This window comes from Vidua chalybeata, chromosome 4 (genome assembly GCF_026979565.1).
Source record: "Vidua chalybeata isolate OUT-0048 chromosome 4, bVidCha1 merged haplotype, whole genome shotgun sequence".
Taxonomy (NCBI): domain Eukaryota; kingdom Metazoa; phylum Chordata; class Aves; order Passeriformes; family Viduidae; genus Vidua; species Vidua chalybeata.
The window spans coordinates 210769-236711 of record NC_071533.1 but is presented as its reverse complement, the minus strand read 5'-3'; the positions used below and the strand labels follow the sequence as shown (position 1 = coordinate 236711).

At 42.0% G+C, this 25943-nt stretch overlaps 1 long non-coding RNA gene across 2 annotated transcripts in view; it reads right to left on the bottom strand.

The window, feature by feature from the left end:
- The window catches only part of LOC128786586 (uncharacterized), a 67754-nt gene that overhangs the window by 40294 nt on the left and 1517 nt on the right, over window positions 1-25943 (bottom strand). For both annotated transcript variants that reach the window (XR_008430350.1, XR_008430349.1), the window contains exons 3-9: window positions 14958-15078; window positions 12492-12694; window positions 10487-10607; window positions 8463-8607; window positions 7864-8050; window positions 7711-7748; window positions 7303-7476 (exon numbers count right to left, since the gene is read on the bottom strand). This is a non-coding gene — a long non-coding RNA (uncharacterized LOC128786586). The remainder of the gene's footprint in view (window positions 1-7302; window positions 7477-7710; window positions 7749-7863; window positions 8051-8462; window positions 8608-10486; window positions 10608-12491; window positions 12695-14957; window positions 15079-25943) is intronic.

Sequence of the window (25943 nt, the reverse complement as noted above, 5' to 3'; positions counted from 1 at the left end):
TACCTTCAGCAAGGCTGCCTACCCTCAGATTGACAAATAGCAAGCTAGACCCTAAGAAACAGCAAGACTGACTTAAAATCATGAGGTCTGTGTATTTTGAGCTTTCCTGATGCTTGCTATTCCCATCACTCTTCTGCATCACATTTCCTGGCTTTTTCCTGTAGCAACAAGGGCTGAAAACACACCAGCAGAAACTCATCTACCTCCATGACTTCACAACCATTGCAATAAAATCAGGAGCACTGACCACCGTGCTTCATTTCCTGACTTCTGAGGGCACTTCATGCAGTTAATCAAGGAACACTGCCAAATACATCAAGTCACCAGGTGGAAACAGGGTTTGAAATACACTGGGGAAGGGAGAGCATCCCACTGATCTCAGCAACACACACACAAAGGCAACTGATTGTACAGTGTTCCAGTGGTAGAAACAGAGACTCAGGTTTTTTAAAAAACCTCTTAAGGCAACATAAAAGTGAAATGGAAAATGACATCCAGAACTGACGTTCCACACTGCATTAAAGCACTGTGAAAACATCCATCTGCAAGGAAATAACCCACGAGCAGGACAGAATAAATAACAATTAACACAGGAGAGAAGGAAGCAGCACTTGGAAACAATACAGACAGTTCTAGGAATAGTCAGGAAGAAGCTCCCCATAGATCCCACAATTAGTGCCAAAGAAGGGACTGCATTGATCCTACTGGGAATTGCTGACAGGAGCTGTATCAGAGAAACACGGTGGAGGAAGGATCCCCTTGTAAAGGTTTCTGGATTAACTGCCTGCTTCCCCTGCAAACACAGGATCCTGAGCTTGCTGTTCTGCCTCACTTCATGGGATAATTGGGAGCTCATCACTTCTTGGGATGATTGGAAGCTCGCTAGTGGATGACACCAGACCCCTGTACACTGCCAGGAGTTCTGTTTTTCAGTTTTAAATTCAGGTACTTCATTCCCATCTCCTTCATGTGAAGAGTTCCTTAATCTCTCATGAAGGGTTTTCCTAATATTCAACTAAGTGGCAGATATTAGGAATGCTTAGCAGCCTGTTCTCCCTAAAGATGAAAATCCAAAGTGAGCCAACTTAATTAAGAATTAATTCCCTTTAAATCACAGCCCAGTTTCTCTTGCTGATCAATTACTTGTGGCATGAAATGATTTACAGGACACGGGTGCAGATTAATTTAGGTGACAAAAGTGATTTCAATTCTCATCAGAAATTTTCCATCCTGTTAATTCACCTGTGAAAGGTAAGTTTTGGCCTGCTTACAAGGCCCTGTATTTTGACTTTGACATTGCTTCACACAGAGCCCCAGTGCCATTTTCATTCTATTACAATCCCTTCCCTCTTCCTGCTGGAAGGGAAAATTCTGAAAGCTGTGCTTTAAGAGAATCTATCACCTCCTTGGAATCTCTGAAAGTCTTCCAAGGTTGCTGGAAAAGTACTGGCTCCCTCCAAGCACTTCACACCAGGACTCTGAATATCAATAAAGCTGCAATGAATTAACACTGTTATTGCCCTTCACAACCCAAATCTTGGGAATTTTTTCTGGTGAATGACAGATTGTGCTGTTTAAGCAGTGAACACACAAAGATGGCTACACACTTATTAGAGAACATTTGAATTTCTGGATACTACTTTTTAAATCTCTTCATTTGAGCTTCTGGATCCTGCAATCAGAGGTAGTAGCAGCTGCTCATACTTTACTTTTTTAAAAGAAGTAAGTCTTTCTGACAAAAAAAGCAAATAATAAAAGCAAAACCTTTTTTCTCATGATCAACTATGAAGGCTGAGCAAATAGTATTAGAGCAGCAAACTGGTTTTTAGCAAAATAACTCCCAAAAGTATTTTAATGTATTCCAGGTATCATTAGAGGATGATATGAGACATCTTCAGCCCAGACTTAGGGAGAAGAAAGAGTCATTTAAGAGAATCTGTAGCTTAACTCCTCGAATATTCTCTTGAATTATGTACCACATTGCACCAACCTGATCTATTAAAAAAGCAACAAGATTGCTTTAGGAAGCATTTCCCTCTCTCTTGTTGATGAGGATTATCTGTTAACAAATTACAGGATGAGGAGCTGACATATTTTATTGAGTGTTTCTCATCAATCCCAAGGAATCCTGTTCAATACACTACCAGAGGATGATTTTTAAGTGCCCAGGAGAGTTCTCATTTCAAACATGTGTGTTTTAATGAGTCACACAAACAGTGATGTAAGCAGGATGCTGTGTGTGAGGAAGAGCAGGTCAAAGAGCAACAGCTGCACGAAAGCACGGCTAGAAAATGGAAATAGAAATATGGGATAAAATACGCAATAAAGGCTAGAGTTCTGCATCCACACTTAGGTCATCAGTAAGTTTATCCAGTGCTGATAAAGGAATACAAGTGGCTTGAAATCAGCTGCAATGCAGCAGTCAAACCACTCTTTTCCAGTCTGTGTTCCAAAGACCCTCTGATGTCCATGGATTGCTTTGGAGTCCCAGGAAAGGCTTTGCTCATAAAAACAAGCATTATTTGTCAAGAGCCTAAAACTAAACCACACAACTCCTCAAGCAAACCAGTAGGAGATGGTTGGAATTTCCCAATGTCTGCTGTGCAGCACTGAACACTGGAACAGCAAATTGCATGAAAAGAACCATTACCAGCAAATACTTTAACAAAGAATGATGGAATTGGTATTTTTCACATGAGTAATTTTTATATTTGTCCCAATGTCATCTGATTATGCTTGAAAAATGTCACCAATCAATGGGACTTCCTGTGTGAATAAGGGTAACTCTCCTGAGAAGCTGAAGAATTAATTCCCTGATAGCTAATTCTAATATACAATGGGAGCATTTCCAATGGCCTATTTACAGAATTTTAATCTCAATAAAGTAGGAAATGTCACCTCAATGCTAACACAACATTCCTGTAAATTATGCACATATTTAAAGCTAATGAAGCTGTCATTATCTTATTAAAACTTGGCACAGCAGTTATTTTTAAGGTATCATTGTAACTTTTAAAATATTTTGCAATTAAATTACTTTAATTCATTTGTATTACTTGTAGGCTTGTATGAAAACTATGTTTTTCTAATCATGCCTATTGGGATGAATGAGAGTACTATGCTTTATTACACATGTTCAACCCCATTCAAAAACGTGGCTGCCTTCATTTCCCACACCAATATGGGTTCCTTCAATCCTGCTCTCAGTGAGAACAGAAACTAAATTTCAGTTGATTTCACTGGAAGCAGGCCTAAGTAATGAATTTAGTAATAAGGATCAGAAATTACATGTAAAACTGTTTTTCAATAATTCACTATGTGTGGAACAAAAAGATCACGAGTACACTGCTTTTAATTTAATTTAGCTGGGTAAACGTCGGTCAGGCCTTACCTAGTGTAAAGAGACATCTGCTCATTTGAAGACTTGATCTTCCCCCTTACTGCAGAGCACATTGTCTGCAGGTACAATCAGGAGCCCACACACACAGCATCGGTGTGTACTGCTGCTGGGGCCCATGATGAAAGCAGTAAAAAGCAATCACCTGGGAAACTCTGGTAATGATCTTTACACTCACTCCCACAATTGCCCTTTTCCCTGCACATCCCTGCAGTGCACTCCTGTTCCTGTGCCCCAGCACAGACACCACCTGCAATGTGCCCAGCCAGGAAGCAGGTGAGCCTTTCCCATGACACAAATATCACCTTCAGACGGCTGAAGGGACACTGATAATGTCCCATTCTGCCCCAGCAAGACCCCAAAGCCACATTCCCATCCTGCTTCCAGCAGGCTACATCAGCACTGACTGCACACTTCAGCCCTGTCAGTGCTGTGAGTCACAACAAAATTCCTCCCACTGAGACTTTACACACAAATTCCTTTTTCAGGCGAAAATTTGGGGAAATATTGTATTCCTCTCCATCATCACAGGCAATTGATGGATTAGGCAGCCCTAAAGGATGTTGTGGTTCTGTCCTGAGGCTGTTGTGCTGTTTGCTTTCAGATTTGGGCAGCTTCTTAGCAAAGACCTCTGAATGCCATTTGTGCTACCAACACAGAGAGCTGGAAAAGTCCCCTGGATAATGGGGAGCTTTCAGTCCCCAGAAAGACTGAGGCAGCAATTCAAGATTAATGTGCAACTAAGGCAAAAAAAGGCCTGCAATTAATCAGATGCTTCAGTGATCCCTAAACACTTTTTCTTTCATTCTGCTTTCCTCAAGAGTATGTAAATGAGACTTTAAAAATACACTTAATAATTTTTTCTTTGTACTGAAGATAAAAACTCTGCTGCTAAAATGGGAGGCACTCTTGTAAGGAAATGAAAATGCAGCTGGAAGGTGTGCTGGCATTTGCTGTCTGCTGTGCCACCATGCATTTATTAGCATGGCAGCTGCCACTCATCAAACTGAGGAAGAAACTGAGTAAAAAACATCTGTTCATTTCATCACTCATTTAATACTTTGATAAGAATTCAGCTAAATCACTGGCCCAGTAACTCTGCTTATAAAACAGGACTTATGGAGAGGCCTATGGGAATAACACTAGATTAGAAAAGCTCTTTGCAGGCTTTGTTAAACTTAAACAAGATACAAGGTAGGGCACTGCACATACAACACATTATTGCACAAGAAGAGAGAGCTGGAGAACTGGACATTTCCTCCAAGGCAGTATAAAAACATAAATGGAAACATGAAGTTGCAAAAGTAGGACCTGGAACACGCTAGGATGACAGATGTAAATTCAAGCTTTCACACAGATGTCACAGATGGTGAAAATGGGGTTTGTTCTCCAGCACCAGCAAAGGTTCCAACTGAGAGAATCCCTGAGACAAAGCCCATGAAGTGACAAATGCCAACTGCTTATTTGCCTTTGAGATTTTCAAACACAACCTGCCACATCATCTTGAAATGCCCATGGCTTTGTGTTGTGCCCCTGGAAGAGCAGCAAAGCCCCAGGCTCCAGAGCAGTGTGAACAGAAACACTCACCTGAAGCAGCTGCTCTTCTGGCCCCCACCTGAACCAGGTTTTAGTGGCAAAGGCCATTTTAGTCCACAACGAGTCAGAAACAACCTTGCTAAGGATTACAGAGCCAAGGATTTGGCTCTCTGGCAGGCGTGTTTTGCCAGCCAAGCAGTGCATTCCTGCCTGTGGACAAGTGGAGAAGCTGGTCCCATCCCCATTGCTCTGGATGTAACTAAACAGCTCTGTCAGTAGCTCCATCTATGGATCACTCCCATCAAGGAACTGCATTTTGTTGTACCAGCAGTGCAAACACCTCGCAGACAGCTCCAGAAAATCACCTGGTGAACACACAGCAGCCTGGACTGGGCATTAAGCAGCTCTCACCAAGGGGAAGTGCTCACTTTAAACCCCCAGGGAGCTGACCAAATGCCCAACCCCAGGAAGGAACTCCTTGAGTAAAGATCTAGGATAAGAAGCACATCTTGTCATTATCTTCCAAGAACTTGGAATAAACTGCTCCTGTTTCCCAGGCTGCCCCTCCCCCAAAAAAACCCTATCCCTCCATGTAGGATGAAATATTTGGATTCTCTAGTGGGACATAAAATGTAAAACATTTCTGTAGATAAACAAGTGAAAGTACTTGACAGGTTAGGGAAAAAAAGAGACACTCATTTCTGCAGGTGATACAGACCCTCAGGGTGACAAAGACAATTACTTTTTATGGAGTTTTTCTCTGCAGTTTCAGAACTAGAATAGAAGGAATTTTCAATTGGGGCATGAGCATCTTATCATATCATTATCTCAAGCTTATTTCCTCATTTGGAAAAGTTACTTTCCTATTACAGGCTCTTCAGAAATTGAATTAAGATGAGCAAATATATATTATGAAATCAATTACAGCCTTAATGATGTTTTCCAATGTCAGACCAGAGAACAGCATTATTTTATTTAGCTTGTCTGTTCTACTTATACTAACTTATTTGAACACATAAAATACACGGCACACCCAAGAAATAAACAAGATGGATGGGTGGGTGGAATGGAGGGGATGGAGGGAAGGAGTGACGTATTTTCCTTGCTCCCTAAAAAAATTGCCCATCTCTTAGTAAGTATAATCCCTCTTTTCCCAGAGACTTCTGGTGTGATTGTTGCTATTAGTCCTTTTAGGATGAAATCCACAGTAAGTGGTACACACACAAACTGATTTGTAGTTGATATGTAGATACTCAACACCAAAATGACAAGGCCCAGGTAGCTCAGTTCACATGTATCCACTAAAAAACAGTGACTTGGGGGAACTGACCCACACACCCAGGGGGATTTAGCACATGCTCCACCTTTTCAGAACAAAGTGCAATCCCCTAATGCATACCTCCAGTTGATTTTTCTCTAACATGACACAAATTACATTAATGGACTCAATACAGCCCTACTGTATTAGGCTGCCCCACATAATTACTCTGAATAACCTTTATTTTACATCCACCAGGTCATTTATGAAAGGTCCTCGTGTATATCCTTCAAGGTATACAAGTGCTGCTGAAAGAGGCTTCACTTCTTAAATTATGGGAATATGTATTTTTTTTCCTTTTTAGAAGATCCTTCTTACCACAGTAAAACAGACATAAATCTACATTTCTGGCTCATCTCCATGGCTTGTACTAATTCAGATTTCATTTACAGGCATGAGTGGTCATATATTTTAATGAAGTCTCTTGCAGCAAATACAACCCATGTCAGAAACATTTTAAAAACAAAAATAAAAATTAGAACTGGATTTCTATGTATGATTGGGAATATTAATTCATCAGGTTAGTACCCATTTACTCAGGAGCCTTAAACTAGTTTTCCAACTCCTGCCCTGCGTTGTGAGGGGTCATGGTGGGACAGAGAGCTGTGGAATGTTCACTCAAATAAGTTAACCTGTGCTGGGACCTTGGAAAGGTCCAGCTGTAAACACTGATCCAGCTGTAATCACTGATCCAGCTGTAGACACTGCTCAACCTAATCACACACACAGCAGTTTGGCTCCTAATGACTAACATCAGACCTCACCTTCTGCCTCACCAGTGCCTTTGGGAAGGCTCCAAGCAGCTTCCACTTGGCAGGGAAAGCAGTCCATGGTAAGCTCCCTGGCAGAACAGATAATGCTTGCCCAGTGATGTCACATTATAAACAGCAGGGGAAGAAATGCTGATTTTTCCATCACAAACACAATGAAAGGGTCTTCCTCTGAAATACCTCTGTCTGACATCCCAAAACCAAAAACACCATGGCAAATGACTAACTGAAGTGCAAAGAGAGGAATAATCATTTTCCAGAACAGCAGACATGTTTCTTACCCTTTGTTCAATGGTCTCAATAGATGTTGTTCCCTGAGCTGGACTCCCACACTCTTCTGGATCTGTGGTTTCACTGCAAGAGCTAAGTCCCACAGGATGACTGTGTTGATTGAATTGAAAGGTGAGTAGTGATCTGAACTGAATCTGTGTTAAATCAGCTGATGATAGCCTGGGCTTCAAAATAAAGAATAGATAAAATATTGGTGAAGGTAGATTTTCATTAAAACCTTTTTGGAATGAAATGTCAAATTCAAGCTTTGCACAACTTGTAGAACTGATCTATAAATTGAACCTTTAGCACTTGCTTTAAAATAGGCCTGTACTACTTTTTTTTTTTTTCCCAGACTGTAAAATCTTCCAAGAAATCATAAATTATCATTCAGCAAAAGTATTGATAACAAATCTGACCTGTTTGAGAGCCTGGGGATGGGTTGCCATGGCCAGCTCTACAGGGCAGCAAAAAAAGAGGCAGAAGGAAAACGGTCAAAAAGGAGGAGCTTTCCCTATCCTAGAAAAATCCCAACAGGAGAAGCAGCACCCTGCCATAAACTGAAGGCATACCTGTGGTTTATCCTCCTTCTTTCCAAGGTCTGTTTGGATCTCCATCTGATGCATGGATCTTAAGGAAAGATGGATATAGCTGCTGCCTTTACAACAGGGGAGATGAATGCAGCAGCTCCACAGAGAGACAGATTCTCAGAGTTTTGGAAGTGTCTGGGGCCTGACCAGCTGGAAGGGTTTCCTTTTCCTTTCCATGTAGGAAAACCAGAGAAGAGAATTCACTTAAGAAGAGCTGCTGGCTGGAGAGTCTCCCTTGGAGGTGCACTCAGCAAGGCAGAAGCTGTGATATAAATAAGCTCCTGTGTCTGTGGGCACTCAGCCTCCAGCCTTTACAACCCATCTGTCCCTTCCGTAAGCAAGCTCAATTTTAGGAAATTTTTGTGACAAAAGCCTGCAAGGGAACTCCTGTCTCTTTCCAGCTCTCTGTTCCTTCTTCCAGCCCTGCTAGATTTCCCCCATCTAATCTAATACTCTATTAACAAACAACCTTTTGCTGACATTCCCCCCAGAGAATTTAGTTCTCAGCCTCTGAGAGTGGCAGCTGATCCCTAACCTGCCTTCTGTTCCCTGAGAAAAGGCCACTCTGATCCCTCACCCACCTGGTCAGGCTTCCTGCTGTGAAGAGGATCTCCGTGGAGCAGGGAGGAAAGAACATCTGAACCTTTGCACACAGCAGTGAACTTGGGGCTGGGCAGAGTGAACTGACCCAAGAGCAGCCTCAGAGGTGCTCTTCAACTCAGGCAGCTGTGGAAAATGGCCATAAATAAATCAATGAAGCACAAAATGCTTAACCTAGAACTGAGCTGAGGGTCCCAGGACTCAGCAGGTCATTACCCTGTCACTGACTGCTGCGCCTGATCTCCAGCCTGGAAGCAGCTCCCCCATTTCCCCAGACAGCCACAAGTCGGGCAGCCCACGCTGCCTGCAGGAAATGCTCTGAGCCAGCCTCCCCTCTGCCACCACCCAAATGTCTAAGCCAAACTCTAGGGCTCATTTGGAACCAGAGCCTGCCTTTGGTGCCAGGCTCTGCAAATCCCATAGCAGGTGTGGGATATTTCTGAGTGATGAAGGGTCCTTGGCAAAGCCAACTTTTGTACCACTGAGTATCAACTGATTTCCCACAAAACTTCATTTGTTTCCGGTCTAATTCTGCCTAGCATGAACAGTTTTAAACACCCTACTGCAACAACTTCTCCACTTGCTTGCCTTTCATTTTCTCCAGAAATTAAATACATTACAGCAGCAGATCTTTGATGTTTATTATAGAATAAATGATTTATTCAGACATAAAAATATTTTGAGCCCTGCTGTTATATCTACAATGGTATAATAGATAACCCAAATTCACACAGTAAATGTGATGCCAGAAAACAGCAATACATATTTTATTGGGAGAAACTTGTGCTCTTCAGATGTAGCTTTGATTTAATATCTCTTTGGGCACCGTAGTTTAGCTGATTTAACTTTTAGTCAAGAAGATGAGTAATAAGGATTCAAACTATATGGTTTTCAAACTGCAAATTAGTTATCTGACTGGTTTTCACTTACAACAATGCAAAACTACTAAAGTATTTAATTTACTGGTATAGCAAACAGTGCCTTAATCAATTTACATTTCTTCTTCTCTTTTAATGCTTTCAGCAGATTAACAGAGCTGTATAAATAGATACAGTTCATACTACTTTGACTGAGCTTTTAGACTGAGGGAAAGGAGGTGACCACTTATAATGTAAATGTGGGAGGAAAATTCTTTCACAAACTAGGATCTCTTCACAGATCCTGACCTGATTTGTACTGCTGCTGAAATCAAGCCTTTCTAGACTAAGAACATTGTGACCTCAAGATGAACTTTTGAGAAGATACCAAAACTAAAGCATGCATATCAAAAAGAATGAATCAGGTATGCCTTTTACTAACGAAGATAATGGATGAAACCAACAGTGACCATTGGGAAACCTCAGTGAAATAAGACTACTTTCATATTGGAGGAACACATTTCTAATTTGCTATTACTTTCTTAGTAACCTTGATTAAGTATTACAGAGTGCAACGTGGACATCCTCCAGTATTTGCCTGTAATACGAAGAACAGACTGTGCCCACTGGAGGAGCTCAAGCAGTGCAAGATACTTTTCATCAGAAGCACAGCTGTTCATCTGGCATTCCCCATGGCTGCAAAGCAGATGTTTTAAGGAAATTACTTTAAGTAGGGGTGAGAAGATCCATTCTGGCAATGGGAACCCCTGCCCAAAGGTTGAAGAATGCTGGTGGGCAGCACTGTGCATACACTGCTGAGCTCTGCACAGCCAGTGCCCTGCCAAACACTGGCAACTACCTGAGGTGAGGGAGCCCCGTGGTCCATCCTGCCCTGGTGATGGATGCATGGACATACAGGGGCAGAGAGGTGAGAGCCAACACCCCAGAGCAGCATTCCTCCAACATCCAAGCACAATTCCACTCTGCATTCCCTGCCCTTTTACATAACTGAGCTCCTGTGGGTGTAGATCCATAGCCATGGCTGATTCCCCAGTAACTGAAATAAAAGGCTGTTCCTTTCTAGCCCTGCTAGGGCTGCAAAGCCCATGGAGTCCTAGAAAAGGGAGCTGCTGTCAATTTTGGCTTACCACCACTGGCATCAACTCAGCTCTCCCTGCAAAATCTTCAGGACCGATGAGGCAGAAAGCAGGAAAGGCAGAGCTCTGGCTTTCAGACCACAGGTGAAGCTTCCAAAGGTTTCTTCTCTTTCTGAGAATTAAAAATATATTAAAGCAGAGTCACTGTAAGCAGCGTATCTGCAAGCATGTATCATCTTTGTGCTGTACACAGGCAGAATCCCACTCTGAGATGGAGCACTGAGACACAGAGTCCCTACTCAGAGTCTGTGTATTTTAGAGATGTGTTTTAGAGAGCTCTCTCCACCCCACTGATGGCATTTCTGACATGGCATCAACTGCCACTGCCTGCTTTCCTGCTGCTCTCCCTCTACTGTGTCTGACAGTATTTTTAGCATTTAACTGACCTAAAAATGGCTTCTGACTGCTCCTGAAAATGCAAAAAAAAAAGGTCCCACTAAAAACAGCACTTAGGGAGAAATTAGGATTAAAGAGCAGCCAGCACTTAAACCCTGCAAACCTGAGTGATGCCAAACTGACTGCAGTGACAGAGCTCAAGAGCAATCTTTCTGCTGTTTCCAGTGAAGCATTTAAACATTGCAATGTAAGGCTGTTTAAAATGCACATTCTATGCCACTTTAATTCAAGCTACAGCAGTGGATTGATAAATCTCCTACTTCTGATTGGCACACAGCAAAAGATCTCCCACACCTCTGGGTGTTGAGTCCTGTAAATTTAACAGCAATTTTTTAATACTGTGTATCCTGCAACAACTTTGTGTTGTAAAACCTGAACTATAAAATCAGTACTTCTAAAATTTTTGCTGTACCCTGCAGCCAGACCATAACATGTGGCACATCTGAAGGCCTAAAATTTGCAGCTTTAAAATTTCTCTACTGAATAATTAGATACTGCCTTGTATGCCTGCTACAATGTTTTGCACATAAATTACTTATAAACCACTGTGAGATTGAAACAAGAAGTTGACAGGGAAAAACAGGTATTAACTCCTGTAAGTAATTTAGGCATGTCAAAACTATAAATTGTTGCCTTACTTTTTTCTTTTTATGACTTGTGACACAAGAATGGATTACCTCTGCACTATTTTCTACCTTGGTTATGATTTTTGTCATTCAAATAAAGGCAGAGCAAGAAAGAATGAAAATAAATTATTATGGCTCAGTATAAACTATTTGCAGGATGGTGTTAAAAAGGAAATTAATAGAAAAAATATATTCCTACATTTCTATTCTAGTAATGAGAATTGTAGCCTTAATGGAAAAATCACGTAAAATTAACTAATGTACATCTAGTTTTGGTGCAATTATTTAGTTCTCCATGCTGCAACATCTGACAGCAACTCACATACAACGACCTTGAAGTTCTAAAAATAATGACTAAAATTTTCACCTTTCCTCTCCATTGCTACAGTTCAGTGTCACTACAATTCATCCACCTGGTGCCATTTTCCCAGCTGGCTGTAATTCTTGTCACAGAAATGAAGAATTTGAAACCTTTTCCAGATCATTTGTAACATTCTGCATTTGCTTCCACTGCTAATTCTATCTCCACATTCACTTACAGGCACGATCTCTGAATACATATTGTAAGGGTCCACTGAGCCAACCAAGTGAAATATGGAATATTAACAAGATGAAACTTCTTTTTCCTTGCTGAATGGTGTGTTACCACATATCACTAGAAGACATCCCAGTTCTTATAAATCACACTGCACCGTGCATAATAAAGGGGAATGACTCAGGAGAAAAGGAAAAATATCATTGGTGTGCTCTTAAAGTTATGACAGAGTCACTCATAGACACCTACAAGTGAGACCGCATTGTGGCATACAGGTGTATTTCACCAGCTGTGCCAGAGATTCTATCAGTGTACTCTGTTTTAACAACAGAATGATGCACTCCAGATAACTCTGCATCCAGCTCTGAGCCTTACTCAAAATTCCATCACCAAGCCAACGTTCCATGAACTCTGTTGTACAAAGGGTCAGCAAGCTCACCGTGCCAGTCACAGAGCCTGTTAAGATTTCCTGAGGTGACTTTTCCTTCAAGTACTGAGATGTTCCAGGAGGAGGGTCACAGTCCTCTGGTTTGCCAATGAATTTGTTCTTCAGCTCAACCTCTCCTTGCAAAGAGGTTTCCTGCAGCACAGAGCTGCCCCGTGCTCCTCCTGGCCTTGCAGAAGGTCCAAGTCTCTCAAGGCCTAAATCTCTCAAGGACAGAATTAACAACAGACTGCCGGGAAGCACTACAGCCCAGTTCCCACCCCTTTTCCCTCCCACACACCCTATCAAGGTATGAAGCACGCTGCACACTCAAGCTGAAACACGGGGAAATGCAAAATGTGGGTAGCCCGTGCTACAAAATACAAATTTAAAGTACGAATTTAACTGCCCGGGCCAGAACTCTCTGAGAGGGCTTGTGCTCAGCTCAGCACAGGGAGAGGTCAATGCTGAGATGAATTTCTTTCCAGGCAGCAGCGCTCAGTGCCCTTCTCTGTGTTTAATGGGTGCCCCCAGGCTCCCTTTTCCGATATCCTGCCCTGAATGCAGAACCGGGAATGATTCACGGCCACTCAACCACCTAAACAAACAAGGAGGTGCATATTGACATCTGGGAAAAAACTCTCACAGGTGCCCCTCATCATTTTAGACCAGGGGTTTTAATATGGGAAGCTGCCCCGAGAATTGAGTTGCTTCAAGAGGTTGTCTCCTATTTTAAGATGTCACCCATCTTTTGTGTGCAAGAAGGACCTTTTTAACCCTGTTCGTTTCTGGCTTCGTTGGTAACTCTGCTGCGAGGGATTTGTACAACGGTGTAATACTTGCCCATAGCCCTGTGGGTCCTAAACCCCACACAATTCTGCAATTTCAAAACATCAGAGACTCATTTTAGTATTTTCCCACCACCCCTCTTTACAGGGGTAAAGAGCAAAACACAGAGCATGTTAAGAATTCAATCACACCAGGAGGTGTCATTTGTGTCACAAACCAGCCTTCCTAGGTGTTTGGAAAGGTTTCAATATTGTTACTATTCTACTTAAAATGCTTCTGGTTTTATGTCTAACATGAGATGTTGCTTCTGTGCTACCAATAAGCCAGAGAAGCATTTGCAGTATCTCTGCTGCATTATTTGGACTTTTATATGTACACAGATCCGTCCATCCAGTCACCTGCAAACCTGATGTGACAACTCTGTCGTTTGCCACTCCATCACAGCTCCACTACTTATTCAAAGCAATGGTACAAAGCTGTTTTCTGCTTTTACTCTTACTAGATGGAGAACTGCAGAAGGTAAACAATATGAATTTAACTTGCTTCTCCTAACAGAAATAACATACACTGTTGTACTACAACCTAAAAAACCAGATTTGCTGATATTAGAGATTCACTTGCAATTCTATTTCTCCTCTTAGCAAGGACAGAACACAGCATCACGGGCTGGGAAGTTTGCCTTTCCTTTACATTCCTGTATATTATCTTTGCAGTTTAAACAACTGTGTATTGTTTAAAAAACTCACCATAGTAGCTGTGCAATATGGTATTGCATCTGGGCACCATCCATTTCCAAGAAATGCCACCTACAGGACTGCATTTGGATCTATTCTGGGGAGGAGCCAGGATTTCCAACACTCAGTTTAAAATTTGGCTATTTTTCTCTTCCTTTGTTTATAAAATCCTGTCAATTTATGGGAAGAAAAAGCTCTTCTGAACGTGATGTGCTTATAACCAACAATATGGTCTAGAGAGATTTGGACTTTCAGACATTTGGGTTGAATTTCAGCTGTGTCTCAGCACAGTAATTGATTATCTCAAAAATAATTCTACCTTCAGCTCCAGTCTATCAGACCAGACAATTCCAAATGTTTTTAAAAGCCAGGCTATTTTAACCACTTTGCAGAATGCCAGTCTACCAGATGGAGAAAGAAAGCCCTAGCAAGAAAACAATGGGATTATTACATTACTTTAGACCGTGGAAGTCTCTTCATAGATAAAAACATCTGCTGTGTCTATGCGTGTGCATGTGTTTAACAAAAAAAGGCTGGCCTGTCTGTGTGTACATGTCTGTACACAGTCTAACAGCTGAAGGCTTTGCATTTGAGAAAGCTACTTCAGAAAAAAACAAATTTGTTTTCATGTTCATGTAGATTTTAATGAAATTCAGAATAGGTGTCAGGAACTCAGTGGAAATGCACCTCTTAAACCGACACTCACATCTGCCCTCTTGCTTTCGCAAACCAATTGTTCAAAGGGAAAACTCTTAAACACACATCCCAGGGTCCTGGTCATTTCTCCAACAGACTTCCTAAGAATTTGGATCCATAGAGACTCTGATTTGGTAGCCATATACAACAGCATCAGGTTGCAACTGGAATGGGTTCAAACATCCCCTTTGCAAACAGCAGCCAAAGGAATGGGAAGATGCTTTTAATTAAGAGCTCTACAATTAAGTATCAAACAACTCACCCAAGTCTTAGTCTGATCAGGAAGCGATGCTTGGATCTCTCTTCACATCAGCCCTTCCTTCCTTCACCTTCTGCCTCGCTTGTCCTTGTCCTGTGCTCAACCACAATTTCCTCAGCTAATGCTGCAGCGTGCACAAAGGCAAAATGTGTTCCAAAGGAATTCAATAAAAAAGCTGCTCCCCTGCATTAAGCCACCAGTATTAACCTTCTCTAATTCTTTTAATGCACTGTTCTTTGATTAAGGATTTTTATTGTACTGCAATGTTAAATGCTCCCCATCTGTTCAGAAGGGCAGTGCCATTCTCCAGTGGCATGAATGAACTGGGAGGGATTTGCTCTGGAGGTGACTTTTGGGGCTTTGCTGCTGTTGGCTGATGCTTTCATCACAACCACTGTATAAATATCACCAATTGTTTGTGGCAACTGGCAACAGATAAAGGAAAGGCACTGACTGGCCCCCATGGATAATGTGTGAATATCCTGGAATGAGACAGTCTGGTCTGTGTCCCAGAAAGATCCTTCCATCAGTGATATTGCGATAATTTCCATGATTGTGAGGAGTTCATTGTGCTAAGGCAGTAAAAGCACACCCCCCCCCCCAGTTTTATTTCTTGTCTGCTCTAATTTTGTTACTTCAGTTTAACACATTTATGTTCCAAGTGTAATAATGGTTTGAATTCATGCCCAGCTTACATCATAAAAATTCAATTGCTAAAAAGGCTTTCTTTTAGTATCTGCTGTCTTCTGAAAGGACAAATATAGCTCTGGCATTTTCCTTCTCTAATCATGTCACTAAAATATATAAAAAAGCCCTTTAGATATTAATGTGACCTGGTTGTGCAGATATGATAGAGTTCTTACCACCTAGAACCTTCATTTAAAAATCCACATAGTGAAGGAGAACAACTGTTCTCCAAAAATCTAGTCTGATATCTGAAACTTCCATTTAAAAAAAAGCATCTATAATTAAGAGGGCAACAAGAAAAAACCATTTTCACAGTATCTCAGAAATTGATTTCAAATATAAAAACCTGTTTAATACAGAAATATTGGTATGTCATCCTAGCTACTCCCTTTAATGTTCATCATTAAATGCATTTACTATATTCATAACACATAAAATGTGTGTCCATGGATTAAAGGACCCAACAATTTAAAAGCCTCAAGCTCTTCCTCTAAAATAACCAAATTCTGTGCATCACCTTCACTTAAGGGTGGAAGTGCAGCTGACAATGGCAGTGTCTCCCTGACACCAAAGCCAACTGGTGAATTTAGCCCAGCTCTGCATTCCCCAGTCACATTTTGTAACCTGGCTGTGAAGTCCTTGCTCTCTTTGGGCTGGAACTGAATGTGCAGATGAGCTGGTACAGCAGAATCAGCTTTTCTCCTCCAGACTGCACCCCCTTGCTGCCCCTGTGTGATTTCCCTGGCCTGTCTGGATGCAGGGACTGGTGCCCCAGGCTCCACCCTCGGCAGGGACTAAATATCCAAAATATCTCCCTTGCCCCTCTCACCTGGAAGCTCACTGCTCACAGAACAATGCCTGCCCGAGGCCCCTTCCCCTCCACAGCAGCCCAAACCCAGCTGTTAACAGAAATTCCTCTTGGCAGTCTGCAGGGACCTTCTCCTTTCCAGACTCTGATCCATCACTAGATTTCCACACTCTCTGACCCACCAGTCACCCTTAACATTTTCCTACCTTATTTATACTTCTTTTCATTTTGCTGCTAGCCTGGCTTCTCTCAGCTCACTGTTGCTTCTTATTCTGTGTCCTGGCTGCTCTTTTAACTCCTCCTTGCAGAGCCTGTCTCATTCCCTCTCCAGTTTTCACTGAGGTGCCTCATTAGGCTCAGCCTGCCACTGAGCACCTTCTCCCTCTTCACACCAACAGCACCTGCAATCCCTTTGTCCAAAGTTTTGCACAAGGATGTCAATTCTGACAATTCTAATCCAGGGAGTTAATTTTTGATGCTCTAAATGAATCTCTAAAGCTGAAATTTGGAAACCAAGCTGTTGGTTCAGAGGAAAGCTGTTACTGCTTCCGAGCAGAGCAAACAACAAACTTAATACAAAAAAACAGATTTTTCTCCCAGAGATTATGTTATCTGTGATTTTGAGGAAGACCTTTGAAATGTTAATAAACTGTATGAGATTAAGGTGCCTTGAAGACACCACCGTCCTGATGAATTCCTGCAGTAAACATTGACAGAATAAGGAAATGAATAAAAAAGTCCAGCCTCAAAGGGATCAGAGATGAGATACAAAGGTGCCCATTTAAAAGGGAAGCTGAAACATTCAGCTTATCTAGCTAAACATATTATGGCTATTTTAGCATTATTTTTATAATAGCAGAACCATATACTAATGCTCCATAAATGGAACTAATTAAGCTGTATTTAAAGTATTTTATTTATAATTGATAATGTTCTCTTTCCAGGAGATCAGATTAATGAGGCAAGTACTTAATTTTTGAAGTTATTTTTTTTAAGAATTTGCATAAACTGGCATGGCTACAGAAACTTAGTACTTACTTGGAAGACCTAGATTGCTCTGTGTTGAGAATAAGTTAGAGAGGAGACATGGTAGGTGAGAGGGGCAAGCAAGCCTTTACCACACATTGCTGATATAACATTGCTGGTAAAAAAAAGTTTTATTTTTACAGTTTCAGGGCTACAATCCATCCAAAGTCTCCCAGACAAAAAGCAAAGTAAACTTGCAGAGAGCAATGGAAACCCGATTTTTCCTTTTACCTTACTTATTTACATGACTGCTCTTCATCTCTTGAATCTGGTGGGATTTTTTTAATCACAGCACACGTGCCATTGCTCACTTACTAAACCAAACTCTAACCTGGAGTCTTAATATTACAAATAGAACAAAAAGTACTAGCTGAAAGTAATGAACTTAGAGCATTTCTTGGGGGAAAAAAAGGTTATAGAGAAGAGAGAAAACCTTCAAGACACTGGTTCTCCCATGACCCAAGTCTCACACTGACACCTGCTCAGAACATGCAGCTGAATCAGCTCTGCTGCACAGAGGGGCTCTGGGCAATGCCCTGCTCTGTGCTGCTCCCACACTTCTGGGGCAAAGCCTTGTGATTAATGCGTGTGGTTACATGAGCGAGTGACCGAGTTACAAGGAGCACAAAGTCTGGGCAAAACCCCTTCTGCCGTTTCTGATATTCCAGGCCAGTACCTCCCTTCCCACTTTTCAAGGAAGGAAATGGTTTTTTTTTCCAAAACTGCTTTCCCTGTCCATAAACATAGGGGAAACAGGAAAGGCTCAGAGAAGGCATTTGGGCCATTCCAACTCCCTGTCAGCACACACCTGATGTTCAAAGCTGCCTCCAGCCCACAGCAGCTGCTCACAGAGCTGTGTTTGTGGTCTGGTTGTTAAAGCCTGCACAAACCTCAGAGAAGATTAACAATATGCCAAAAGATACATGAAGCAAATTAATTAAGTTTGATTAACCCAGCCTGCTAAGTCTGGTTAGCACTGAAATGTCTGGCTGGTATTAGAAGTCATATTTGTAAATTACAAAGTTACAATTTGTATACAATTACCAATACACTCTTCCTTGCTAATGACTACTTCAAAGAACTCAAATTCTTTTTAAACTAAAATTCAGTAAAACCAAGCAGACCAATTTAAAGCTTGTCAATACCATCCCTCCTTTCAGGCAGCACAGTGTTAGACAACACAGATACATCAGGAGTCCTCAGACAGAAACCTCAAATCAAGGTAAAAGATCACAAACATTTATTTAGAGGCCCTTATTTAATCACAGAGCAGTTTCAGCAGTTATAAAGCATTTGCTAAGTTCTAAACTGCACTAAAACACCTTTAAAGAAACACGGCTTACTAAAATTAACAGTTTCACCAAACACTCTTGCAGCAGAAATGGAACAGAAACACTCATGTGGTGAGACAGAATTATATATATGTATTTTTAGTATTATTTTTTAACAGTTGCAAAGTCCAATTCACTGAAATCAGGACTGATCTTTCCCTAAAAATCAGTGACTGCCATATTGCCTATTATGGAGGATCTGGAATTTCTGCTGAACTGCTTTCACACACCAGTGCACATTCATCACTGAGTCTCTGCTGGTAAAAAACTTACCAAAATAAAGCCATTTTGAGGAAAAAACAGCTCCCCACTCATCCAGTCATATCTTTTGCTACACTTGCAGCAATTTTTGCCAACCTTTATTGCTCATCTCAAGAGCGAACATTTTGATTAATTTTAACTACAGCTTGTACAGAGCAAAGCGGTGCAGAATCCCCACACACTGGTTTTGGAAAGCTTTTAAATGTTTTCTGTTTTAAACATACCTCTGTAAAACTGTCATAAAACCCCTGCAAGATCACAGATAACAGAAATTACAGCTGGTATGCCTAGATCGAAACACAGGGAGGCTGTTAATTTTGTAAGAATTCCATCATTTCATTGCATTAGTTTCTAATTCTCCAGCAAAGCTTTCCTACAATGTTCAGTCTAAGAAAGAAGTTTAATCTACTCGAGTGCCTGACAATCTGCCAGAACCCTTCTGCTAAAGCTTTCATTCAGAACTATATTGAAAAGAGAAGCTGAGTAAAAGAGAACAGAACTGTGAGTGCTCTGAGGCATTTCCCTGTATTTGTGTTTATCCACATCTTCCATGAGACATAAATCAATGGTAAAAGTGCAGCTACCTAGTGCTACTGTCCAAATGAGCAGGCTCTAACTTTTGATATTACCAGTGAGAAATCTTTCTCTCATCCTTTTCTATTTTGTTGCTGAAAAAAAAAAAAATTCAAGGAGTCATTAAAACTTGTCAGGCTGGCAAGGTATCACAAGAGGAGAGAGCAAACATGCTGTGAACAGCACAGTCTGTTCCTCACAGTCAGAAACGAGGGTCAGCTGGAGGGAAAAGAACTGTAAGCTCCAAGGAAAGATCTAGATGGAACTAAGTCAGGCATTTTATCATTTTTACCCTTTTCTCTGCATGCTTTGAGCTTTGGGGGAATGAAGGGGACAGGCAGAAGTGTCTGAAGATGCTGGTTCAGAGTCAATGTAATCAACTTCACAGTTCCTGAGACTCACAAGCACTCACACGTACCAATTTCAGCTGCATGAGCCCACAGTGATAAAAGACCTGGTGCTAGAACAAGCAGATCACATCATTTCACCCTCAGTGAGATACCAAATGTCAGCCCCGTCACTGGAGGCCAGAAGAAGCCTGAGACCACACAGCACACACGAAATTGCCCTTTCCTGCCCTCCAGGAGTCAGTTCAGCCCCCCTGGCTGCAGTCCCAGACACCAGAGGCAGAGCCGACCTGCACAGCCCCGAGCTCCAGAGCCACTGCCGAGACCCCGGCCCCTTGCTGAGCCCCGCCCGCCCTTCTCTCCTCGCGTCCCTGCCCTCCAGCAGCTTCTGTTATTTTCCCCAGGAGCTAGAGATTCCTTGCACCTTCCAAACCCAGACTCTCCTCCACTGCAGCCTGACATTCACCCCTTTTAAGGAAAGGCAAAGAAAAGGAACCTCTTTTCCTCTCCCATCTTTCTGGCTTAGACCTTTCCTTAGATCAAAGAGAGGTGGAAATCCTCGTGTAGAGCAGCACTATCACCCTGATGAGTGAGAGTTGTTCGGGCAGCTTATTTCACAGCTTGTTTAACCATGGATAGATCTGAGTCATTCCGCTAAGGCAACACAACAACCCGGAGCCTGAAAAAAGCCTGGAGCAACCAGAGCAACGACACAAACACCGAGCAGGGAGTACAGCCCAGATGCTGCCCACTGGAGGTGTGGGGGCCTGAGAAGCTCCCTGACCTGGAAAGCCATTCCAGGAGCCACTCCAGCTCCAGCTGCAGCGTGTGGCAAAGCACCTCACACTGTGGAGGGCCTGAAAACAGCAGGGGCAGACACATGGGGAAACATGGGCTTTTTGGTAACTCTGCTTTATAGACAGAAGAAATAATAATGCTTGCTTCCAGCTGTCCACTAAGACAGCTGAGTTCATAAACAAAAGGTTCATCATCTAAGTGTAATAGATTTTGCTTCCTCAGGCAACGCAGGGCTATGAAAATGTGTGAAATGGACTTTTCTCTGTGTAATCAATAAAGCTTCCACAGAGATTGGTTCTGTTCCAAAGGCTTTTTCAGCTGCTTGCTCAGGACTCCCAAACACCAAATAAGCCTTTTATCAATTTCTATTTTATAACCTTCTCCTATTTCTTTATAATCCCTCCTCAAAGTACACAGAATGTCATGGTGAAAGATTTATTTAAATCACAATCTAAAAAAAAAAAAAATAAAAATTCATCATTTGTAACTCAAACTGTCACTATGTGCAACTTCAGTTACAGTGACAGAAGAAGTGTTTGTATTTTATAGTCTATTCCACGATATCTGCATTAGCCCTTCTCCCACAGCTGTGTTTACCCTCTCGTAACTGACCACATGGCTCTGACATTCAGTGGCTGGGCATTTGCAATAAATAATGAGAACTTTTCTGCATACATTTCAGAATAGTTCATCTGACTTTCCACAACTTCTCCAGGCTTCTCTTGTGGTTGCAGAGGTCAAAACTCCACTGAGCTGCAGGTCTGAGTACAACAGAACCAACACCAGCTCTCAAGTCACCCATCCTTGCCCATTTTCCCAGTCCACATGGACTTTCTTCCCCACTGGAACCAAGCTGAGCACACTGCTAGGAAGAGCTTCTGTTCTCAAGGATTCTCTTCCTCTGCCCAAATCATCAACTTGAATTTCACCCAGAGAAAATGGTCCTGTGGAGAACTTGAGTGGATGCCTCACCCTTCATCCCACAATGCTGAAAACTGCCATGCAAAGCTGCCTTCACCACTTCTGCAGTGAAAAGCAAGGGAAGCTGGGTAGCGCTAGGACTGCTGAATGTGTTTGTGTAACGTTTGGCTTCCCTCACTTCCCAGGCACTTTCCCTAACGGAACTACAGCAACACGAACCCTGAGCATCCATTTTTCAAGAACTGAAGATTTCCTGCAGGTGCTAAGTGCCCCCAACTCTCAGAGAAATCACCCACATTCTGAGATTTTAACCTGCTCTCATTCTTCTCTTGACTTCCTTTGCAGGAGTTTGCACAAATGAGCCATGAGGAACGAGACCAGATTGCCTGCAGATGGAAGCCACGGTGGGATAAATCAGGGAGGGAATTTCAAGTCTAGTGGTTGCTCTCCACGCCCCCATGTGCGGCCACATTTAGTCCCCACAAAAATATTCCTGGTGTGGAAATTACTGTGCCCACAGTGGCGCTACTGCAGAATTGCCACACAGTGGGAACTGGGGCTGCTCGACATATCTTACAGCTGGACCCATGCACTAATTCCATTTTATTCTAGATAACCTGTTTCTTTAACATGATGCATCTCCAAGTAAACATTAGGGTTTTTTCATTAGTAGCAGTCAATGAGTGGTTACCTCATTGTGGTGGTGTCAGTACAGTGAGGTACAAAACCGTAACACTCATATTTCTGATCTGATCTTTTTATCTGAGCACTGACTATCTTATTACCTTCCCCTGCCAAGCACAAACTCTTGATCTACCACTTTGAACTCTGAGGGTCTCAGAAAAAATCCATTTTTTTTCCTCTGATCTGCAGAGAAACTACTAAAATTGTATATAATCTGCTCTGAGAGGTGCCAGGGACTTAAGAGCTCAAGTATTTTTTTCTCCCCTGTGAGAAGATGTGGTCAATGTGGTCACAGGAGAGAAAACAGGAGTTGGGCCATGGCATCTGTAGAACTTATATTAAAAAGGCAGAATATTTGGCAGTGAAAAAGTAAAGCGACCTAGAGTAGCAGTTTCCATTTATTTCAGCTACTGATTTCCACATCCATTTCAACACTCAGGAGGTGCTATCTGAAGCTGTGACATCTTGGTAGCACATTTCTGTCCTCTACCATAAAGTACCCACTGTCCCTCCTGTTTCAAATGTCAGCATCACTGTGCTCCTCTCCCCTGAATTAACAGCAAAGGCCCTGAGCCCTGTGCAGTCTGTCAGGGTGAATAAAATGCAGCACTCAGGGCTGGCTCTATTCCCCATGACAATCCAGTTACTTCAGATCCATTAAACAACCATGAAAAAATACCTTTGGATTGCTGGGCTGCCACAAAAAAGCCCTGTGATTCTGTGATATTCTCTGTGACATTCCCTGAATATTCCCTGCCACAGAGAGCCATTTTGTCTTAGTCTTCCATTGCCTAATTCATTTTATATGAACTCTTTAAAATAGATTTTTTTTTTTTTTTACAGTCCAGAAGATTGCAGCAATGCCAGTGACTACTGAACCCAAAGCCAGTATTTATGAGAAATGTGGGCCAAGGAACACTCCTACCAAGACACAGTTATTAGAAGTTAAATCATAAACTGCTTGCAATTCACATCTAAGATGCTTACACAGAAAAGGAAAATGCCACACATGACTACATCAACAATAACAGTTTGTCTCAAACCAGCACAATAATCCTTCTACTCTGCTCAGCAATGCTCAGGCTTCAGCAGCAGCACTGATGTGACTCAGTTTGGGCCATGACATTTTAAAAAGACAAATTGAAATCCAAGCAGATGAGAACAACAGAGATGACAAAATGGCTTAGAAAACATCATTCAGAGGGCTTTATGCATTCTTTCCACATGTATAAAGAAACCGGGACTTGAGAAATATCCCTCAGAGAAAGATGGAGTAAGAAAAAATGGCAGTTTCCCTGAATGCTGAAATTGCTCTGTTTATCACCTTCTGTTAAATAATTTGGGTGAAGACAGGAAAAATGAATGGGCAGAAAAGTGAGGTTATCTTCCCATTTGCTATGGCACAACATCATATAAAGGTGTCACAGCTGTGCAGTGTGAAGAGGTGCATACTGAAGGTGCTCTGACTGCAGGAGTATTTTCATGTCTATGCCCTGTGGTGCTCAGCGAGCACTTATTCACTATTTAATAACCTGCCCTCACCCTGTGGCTAGACACAGGGCTCAACAAAAGGCCTTGTGTTCCCTTGAAAGGGCACCATTTCTTTCCTAGCTTTTCTATAATGTTCAACACTACGATGAAAACGGTAGACAAAATAAATTCCCTTAAAAAATAAATGAAAAAACTAAGAGTCAGAACAGACTTGTTCTCGTCCTTCCTTTCCCTAGAAACGTTTTGCAGAACTAAAATAAAAAAGAAAGGCATCCAGCACTACCCAAACTAGACCCTGAACGTTTCATCTTGTAGTGAAGAACTGGTGGCAGCAGGAACAGCCACGGTCAGTCACGGTCCCCACGGTCCCAATCCCTGCAGGAAAACAGCTGCAGTGGGGAGGAGGGATAACAGCAGCAGCTCACTCAGAAGCTGCATTTCTGGAGAAGGTTTAGAATTGCCCGGGGTATTTTCAGAGACTTCACCCACCAAAATCCACATGTTTCTAGTAAATGTCTGTAAAATGGGATTTTTAGAGACTACTGACTTGATAAGCAAATTTCACAGAGACACAAAGAACTCATCCCAGCAAAAGATTGTTCCTCTGACCTCAAGCCTCTGCTCCACCATGCAGAGGATGCGAGATCATGTGGATTAAATGCTCACGTGATTTTATTAGCGTGGCTAGCAGGAATTTTTCCTCAGCTCAGTTTCAGAAAATGGCTATTTTAGCTGCAATAGCAGGAAGAAGTTATCTGAAAGGAGCCAGTGGCAGGGGAAGGAGGGAAGGTCATGTGCAGTGGAAGCTACAAACGTACCTGAAAATAAGGTCTTCCAGTAAAATGTGATGGGGCATGGTGACAATAAGCAGCACTAACAAGCCCACCTTCCCTATCTATGGAATACCAATTACCTCATGTAAATGTACAACCCCTCACAGTCTTTTCAAACTCAAAGGCTGAAAGGAAACAGCCTAAACTGAGTGGAAATCTGACTGCAGTTTAGGAAGCGTGGACCCCAAGGCAGCAATATTCACTCCTGGTTTATTGGGAGGGTTGCTTGGGGTTTTTTCAGAGATACACTTATGCAAAACTGCATTTCGAAGCAATTCTTTAAATATTAGACTGTTGTTTAAATTCTAATTTTCGTATTATTTATACGTGAACTCCCATGGAAAAGATGTTTTCAGGAAAAGAATTCAGACCTAATTCTGTGGTCACACATGGTCCCCCTCCACAATGACACTTGAGTGATGTTCCCTTATTTCCCTTCGGCTGCCAGAGGGGACAAGAGCATTATGGGCTGCAAATGCTCCGAGTAACAGCAGCAACAGATGTTTACTGCTTCGGAGGAGTCTGATCGCCCAGCACTAAATTAAGTGTCAAAACAAACAGATAATAAACCAGGAATACCTGGATCCTGGTTTAGGATACCATAGATCTGTCATACCTAAATCACTGTAACCACCTGGTAGTTCCTGCATGTTTATTCAGGGCTGACACTGTAGACAGCCCGATGGTGAACGTTTGTATTCACGGTATCCAAGAGCAGACAAGTAGCTCTGATGCAGCAGAGTTTAATGAATAAATGTCTGACTGCAGGGCCTGAAAACGAGTCTCGCATGATGAAAAGCTTAATTTTTGAGTCACTACTCATAAAAGGTTAAATATATGTAGTGAGAGAAGCCAAACCAAGAAATTGACAATTACTTAGCAAAATGTAAAACCTTTCAGTTGCTGCTAACTGCAGACTTGGACAATTTCTGCAATTATTTCACTGCTCTTTTTTGAAGCTGCAAACTTTGCCACATTTAATGATCAGAAACCCACTTCTAATTTTCAGAGTCGATTTACACATAATTAGTTGAAAAACTCTTGTTTGTTCCTATTTGTTGAAAAACTAGGTGTTTGTTCTTCTACCTCTAGTACCCACGCTTCTGATGCAGTTTTAGTACATACATATAATACTGTCTCTGTCTGTCTCCCCTATGTCTAACCCATCAAACACTGTTCTGCTCCTCATTTTCCATTCCCTTCTAGGCCCTCTGCATCTCTCCAGCCCC